Genomic DNA, 6,957 nt, shown 5'->3' on the forward strand with positions numbered 1-6,957 from the left:
GAGCGATTCTTCTGCAAGATGGTCAGCCAGTCGTGTTTGCGTCTAGGACTCTTACGGAGACAGAAGGTACGCTCAGATTGAAAAAGAGTGTCTCGCTATCGTTTTATCTGTAAGGCGTTTTCACCAATACCTTTGCGGTCGATATGTGATCGAAGTCGAATCTGATCATAAAACTCTCGAACTATTCGAATATATTCAAGGAACCTTTACTATCAGCTCCTAAACGACTACAATGTATGCTCTTGAAATTGCAAAACTACAACCTAAATGTAAAATACAAGAAGGGTTCTGAAATGTATATCGTGGATTGCCTTTCAAGGGCATCTCTTCCGTTAACCACTTGAAGTAAAATGGAAAAGAACGAAATAGTTTTTCAACTCAGCCGCGACGTAAATTCATTTGACAAGGTGCAACACTCAGACTATTTACGTGTCTCAAAATCGTTTTCAAAAAATTGAAGCTGAAACTCGAAGCGATAATGCTCTTCAAATTCTTAAGAGAACTGTACTCCGAGGATGGCCGAAAGAGAGATCCAGTGTTGAAACAGATAAGAGAATATTGTGGTTTTCGAGAAGAAATCACAGTTGACAAAGGTGTATTATACAAAGTTTGCCGCGTGATCATACCTACGAGCATGCATCCCGACATGGTAGACAAACTTCATTCAAGTCACTGTCGTATACGAAAAGCCAAAGAAGTTGTATACTGGCCAGGTAATTCGAACAACATTAAAGACAAAGTCAGTTCCTGCACAGCTGGCAACGAATTCAGCGCGTCTCAAATGAGAAGACCTTTAATTTCACTGCCTTTAGCTTCACTTCCGTGGCAAAAGATTTCAATGGATCTATTAGCACAGATACTCACAAATATCTGTTTATGGTCGACGTTTACTTAGATATCTGGAAAGTAGATCGTCTCATGGACACGACAGGCGAAACAGTAGTGGAGTACTGCAAGCGTCACTTTAGCAGACTCGGAATTCCAGAGATCGTTTTTACCGACAACGGTCCACCTTCTAATGGACGAACCTTTAAAGAATTTGCCGACTTGTGGGGATTTACTCACAAAACCTCCTCTCCATTCCATTTTCAAGGAAATGGAAAATCAGAGTCCGCAGTGAAAATCGCAAAGAAAATGCTCCGAAAAATTGAGAAGTCAAAAGAAGATTTCCACATGGCACTACTACATTGGAGAAACACACCTACCGAAGGTATTGAACTTAGCCCCGCGCAAAGATTAATGTCACGCCGTCTACGGTCAAATTTACCTTATTCGACAAAACAACTGAGACCGAAAATGGCTACTGGCGTAGTTAGGCAACAAGAAGAACGCCGCCTTGTAAGTAAGAAGCAATATGATCGAAACACGAAGCCACTATGCGAACTCTCAAACGGTGAAGAGCTCAGTGAATGTCGCGGAACGGTCGTATATAGTTTCGATTTATGGAAAGGAAGATCGTCGAAATCGAGTTGTTCTTCGACCAAACGTTCGAGAGGTACTAACACCTCAAACTACAAACTCAACTCCAATCTCGCCTGCAAGTTCTGTCCCAAATCCCATGCTACCACAGTTGCCTCAGATTGGACAACCTATTTCAGCGCCACCATCACCGGTTGCCGAACACCGACAGATAGAGCCTCCCGGAACTCCAGTGCAGAGCCCAGCACGACACAGAGTTATCGATACTTCACAATTCCAGATTGAAGAGTCAGCCCAAAGATTTAATTCTCCAGTGTGAATACCCAGGCCAGAAGTGCGTCAAACCAGATCAGGACGAGTAGTTCAAACTCCCAAGAAAGACTTTTCAAAATAAACTAATTGTAAATATATAATAATCAAACTGTAAATAAGTCCTACTTTAACTGTAAATACTTGGAAACCGTTCTCGTCGTAGTTACTAAAGAAGTTAATTAAGTTCATGTTAATTTAAAGATTTATTTACAGTACAAATTTTGAACCTCTTTGTTGTAAAGGGGATGCTGCAATAATTGCTCTTAGATGGCAACACTACCTCTCTAATGTAACTGTAGAGCGCACTACGACTAAGCTAGTCGACATTGCGAGACCAAACAATAAAAATTCACTCGTTGTTACGTTAACCTCCCCGGTATGTTTATATTTAACGGTACGGGGGTATACAAATCCCTTAGTGTTTGTTACGTTAACATGTTTAATCATTTCATAAAGAATTTAAAGTATCAAACCAAATCCATCGACTACTAAAGATACTAATTCAGGCGCATATTTCTACAAATATCTGGCATGCCTGAGCTTCCTTAACACGGTGAATTTGACCCCTATTTAAGCGACTCGATAGTACGACAGGACGTGTTAAATGACGGAGCCTTGGGATGGTGGAAGGTTGTTTTAGAAATAACCATTTAAGCAATTTCGAAAGTTAAAGAAATTAATAATTCCATTTACCACAGGACAATTAATTTAAACTCCCAAATCTTTCAAAAATGTTCAGGGACTGCCAAGCTACAAGTGGCACGGGTGACCCAGTTGAGTCCCTTTTCTCTCTGGGCCCCAGTCTCTTAGATCCAAAGCGACCGAAAATGCTCCCTGCTGTCGTAAAAGAATGTATTTGTTTAAAGTACTGGTTAAAAAACTCTCAAATTGAAATAAAATAAGCATTTGCCAACGCTGTTGTAGATGGTTTGAATTAAAAAGATAAATTGGCGATGTTTAAGACCTTATTTATTTTCATAAGCTCACTCGGTACCACTAGCGATAGCCGAGTCGAACAGAGCAATTGAAATCAGAAACTATTTCGAGCGAGTTGTGTTTGGAGCAAGTTATACACGAGTCAAGCTCGACTCAAGTAGGGCTCGGTGAGCTACAACGTCACCCAAGCCGAGTCAAGTTTATTCGAGCCTATGTCAAACTGAGCCATATCGAGTCGGGCCTAAATCGAGCCGAGCCAACTTCGAGTCGAGCTATAAAACTCAACTCAGCTCGCTCATTGACACCTTTAACCCGAGGTGGTTCTAACCGATTTTGTTCAAAGTTGGGGGATTGTTTGACGTAGATGTAACATAAAAATCGAAAGGGAAAAGTTACACGGGGCTTCCCTTTTGAAATCAAAAATGTTTCAGACAACTTAAAATGAAAAAATCTTACGTAAAATAACATGGGAAAAAGACCAATTCCGCCATATTTCAAGATGGCGTCGGATAATTATGGAAAACCTATCGTTCTAATTCACTCAGGCAGATAATGAAACTGAGAAAAATTCAGTTAAATCGACGAATAATTACGGAACTTATCCAACAACGAGTTTTATTTATATCCGCTATTTTGCAAAATGGTGTCTATGAAAATCTTTACTACTAATGGTATACAAATTACCGAACTTATCGCACCATGATTTAAATTTATAACCATTATTTTTGAAAAAGGCGTCGTTTTTCTATCGAAATCTTAAAGGCAGTCTATATCGTTCAGATAATGTAATGTAGAAATTTTCAGATTTGTTGACGAAAATGTATGGCAGTTGTCACATCATTAGTTTTACAAATATTTTGTATTATACTTACAATTACGACGAATTTATTCAATTTAGCTCGAGTTTACCCAAAATAGTTTTTATTCCCCATATTAGTTTAACGTAATCCAAAAATTTAAAATTTTCAATTTTTTTCATTTAAAAAATAATTATTTGAATTTTTTAAGTCCTTTTCCCATGTTATTTTACGTTGAATTTTTTAATTTGAAGTTGTCAGAAACATTTGGGTTTGCCATCGTAACTTTTACCTTTAGCTTTTTCATGTTACATATAACAATCCGCAAGTTTGAATAAAATCGGTGAGAACCACCTCGGGGTGTCTAATTGTTTGTGATTAATTTGAAACGTCTTTAACCCCTTTCCTCGGCCCCCCAGAACAAAAATCAGGGCTACGCCACTGGTGCCGGACCTCGGTCTGGTAATGGTGCTGTTCAAAACTATGCGCGCCGCACGTCCGCGACTTAAACAAATAAATTAAAATATTTAAATAATCAAAATAACAATTTAAATAAATACGTAATATGATAAAATCATATTTTTAATAAGTATTTAAACGTTTTTGTCGTCATTAGTTTCTCGGTATCACAATTTAAAAAAACGGTTTTAAAATTCATAATTTTTTTAATAAATAAATTGTGAATTTTAAAACCGTTTTTAGTCTCTTTTCATTTCTGAGGGTTCCCGGCTTAACGCAACTTATAAATTAAATTGTGAATACATTTCACAGAATTGGGGGCAGCAACTATTTTGGCGAGTTTTACAATTACGTATGCCAATTAGTATTTTTTAAAGGTGTTGGTGAAATATTTTAGATGTCTTTGTATTAATTATTAGTTAAAATTAAGCTTAAACTATTCACATAACTGAGTGTTCGAAGTTGTGAAATTCACATAATTTTGAGTAGAATATTTTTTGAACTAAATTTTTAAACAATGTGCGGTCTAAAGGGTTGATATTGTTGAAAAGAGTTTGCTCTTTCTCTTGGTTAGACGACTGCTTATCAACGGGGTATCTATCACTAGACAAACTATATTTACCAGGCCCTATGATGTGAAGCTGCAACAAAATTGACATAATCTTAAGCCGATTAGTTTAATCCCGTAACGTTTGAAGACAATTATCTACTATTTTCACGTATTGAATGAAATATTTCTTGGCGAATGTTATTAATCCAATATTTTTCGAAATGTTCGGAGTTACTACTATCCATAGACCTTTTCTAATCACACATATTTGTAATGCAACTCAAGGTTTAAACTACATTTAACATATCAAGAAATGCCTTTAAGTTTATCAATGGAAAAAATATTAGAAACGTTTTCCTCCAAACAAATATATGTGCTCGGTGTAAAATTTAGTTTTTAGTTATTTAGAAAACTTAAACGTGATGAAACGTCTCAAAAATCTCAATTTTACCCAATTTTTTATTTTATTTTAAAAGAATAGCAGAAAATAATTTGACCTTTGGGTGAATAGTCTGAAAATTGGGTTCTTAACTAACGTAAGTATAAAGATACGGCACGGTTTTTTCTAAAGTAAGTTTTCCATTGAATTCCTGTATTTCGCAACAATTCTGAGAAGATCTGTGAATATTGAATATAAATGACCGAAATTAAAATAACGCGTAACATGGACCGAAAGATTTTCTCTGACCTGTTTCTAATCTAACAGGGGCATGATATGAATAAATTCATTATTAGAAACTCCGACAACACCTTAAGACGGCTGAATATAACCAAGGTAGATTTATTCAATTTGTACGAAAACAAAACTCTTATTTATCTCTGAATCTACATAATGAAGTGAAATGTGTGAAAAAAAAAATAAAGGCGACGAAAGACAATTGGGAAAACCAGCTAAACTATTCCTCCTAAAATTTTTACGTATGAAATGATTTCATTTCCACTACATGGAACGGGCGGTTTATTATGAGAGCAAAGACACGTATATAACGCGACGTTTTGTCAAAATTGAACGTTTTTGCGAAAAGAGATTCTTCGAGATGGAGCACAACGACACAGCGCTCATCAGGGCTATATGTTTTCACGTAAGATTTAAACGTTTGAAGCTTAAATCAAAATTATTAAATTAGTTACGTTCGCGCTAAAAAACGAGAAGGGAGAACGAGTAGAATTGTAGACTTAGTTCTATCAAGCACAGGCTGAACTCCCTACACGTTGTCCCAACGTGATTTCTAGGATATATGTATAGTCGATTTGATCACTATTTGGAATATTCGCAATCATATCAATAGGGAGCTAACAGTTCTTCTTCACACGACGTCATCCATGCATGCTTTTTCCTTTAAAAAATTCTACCCAATATGGCGGCCACAGCTAAAGACACGGAGCTTTAGTTCCCTATTTATGAATTTTCGTGTCATTGGAATAATAATTAATACATTTAAGTTTTCTAAATTAAATAAAAGTGCCTTTTTTAAATCTCCGCAGCTGATTCAATTAACAGATTCTGTAGCTCACTGCGGCATAAACAGATTTCGCTTACTAGTAGAGCATTCAATAATCTCTCAAACTAATTTTTTAAACTGCCTTTCAGTTTCTGAAATTTTTTCCGGCTATTGTATAATTGAATAACGACTTTGTAAGATTAGTTAACATACTGGTTCGTTTACTCTAAAATTTTTGTCTTGTAAGTTGTTAAATTTAAATTGGCAATACTCCATTTCACTTATATGTGACATCGCGTTTGAAATTGAATTTAAAATGGCCGAGTTGCACGTGTAAATTAAGATGTTCATTTGTATTCATTGTATGATAATAATTGCAATTAAACTCCTACGAAATACTTTTTCCGTATAGAGTATGCTCTCTTCTGATGCTTAAAGGGCTACAGAAGCAGAGTGGGGAAAATTAAGGGGCAGAATCTGCCCAAATTGCACCGTACGGTGTCGAGGTGGTTAGCAGTCTCGCTTCCCAGCCAGAGGACACGGGTTTAATTCCAGCTATGGGTGAAAACTTGGTACAATTCCGCGTTGAGTATGTAGGTTATCTCCCCACGGGTTAAAGGGGATTTTAGCCAAGCTCTTCAGTTTCATCATTTCAATAAACCCTTGCTGAGGTTAATGGTAATAGTCAGTGTACGGTCTGGTGCCTTGTGTATTGGCTTACCTAATTTTGATTATGAAAGTCACGTTCGAGGTGTCCTTTTTTGGAAGAAGTCAATATTGACCATGTTTCTTCAAGCTGTAAGAAGCTCAACTGCTAGAAATTCGAGGTTTCACATAAGTAAAAAATTACTTGATATAAATTGAGAAGGTCACAATCATATGACAATTCTAATAAACTAAAAGTGTTTTTGTTGAATTAAAAGGTATAACTGTACACTTACATCAACAGCTTAAACATTTATAAGGAATTCTTCAGTAATTCTGGTAAAAAATGGCAAAACCTATACAATCAGTTCCTTGTCTTCCTGTTAAAGGAGAACTG

The sequence above is a fragment of the Leiobunum rupestre genome, chromosome 1, assembly GCF_980474605.1.
Source record: "Leiobunum rupestre chromosome 1, qqLeiRupe1.1.hap1, whole genome shotgun sequence".
Classification (NCBI taxonomy): domain Eukaryota; kingdom Metazoa; phylum Arthropoda; class Arachnida; order Opiliones; family Sclerosomatidae; genus Leiobunum; species Leiobunum rupestre.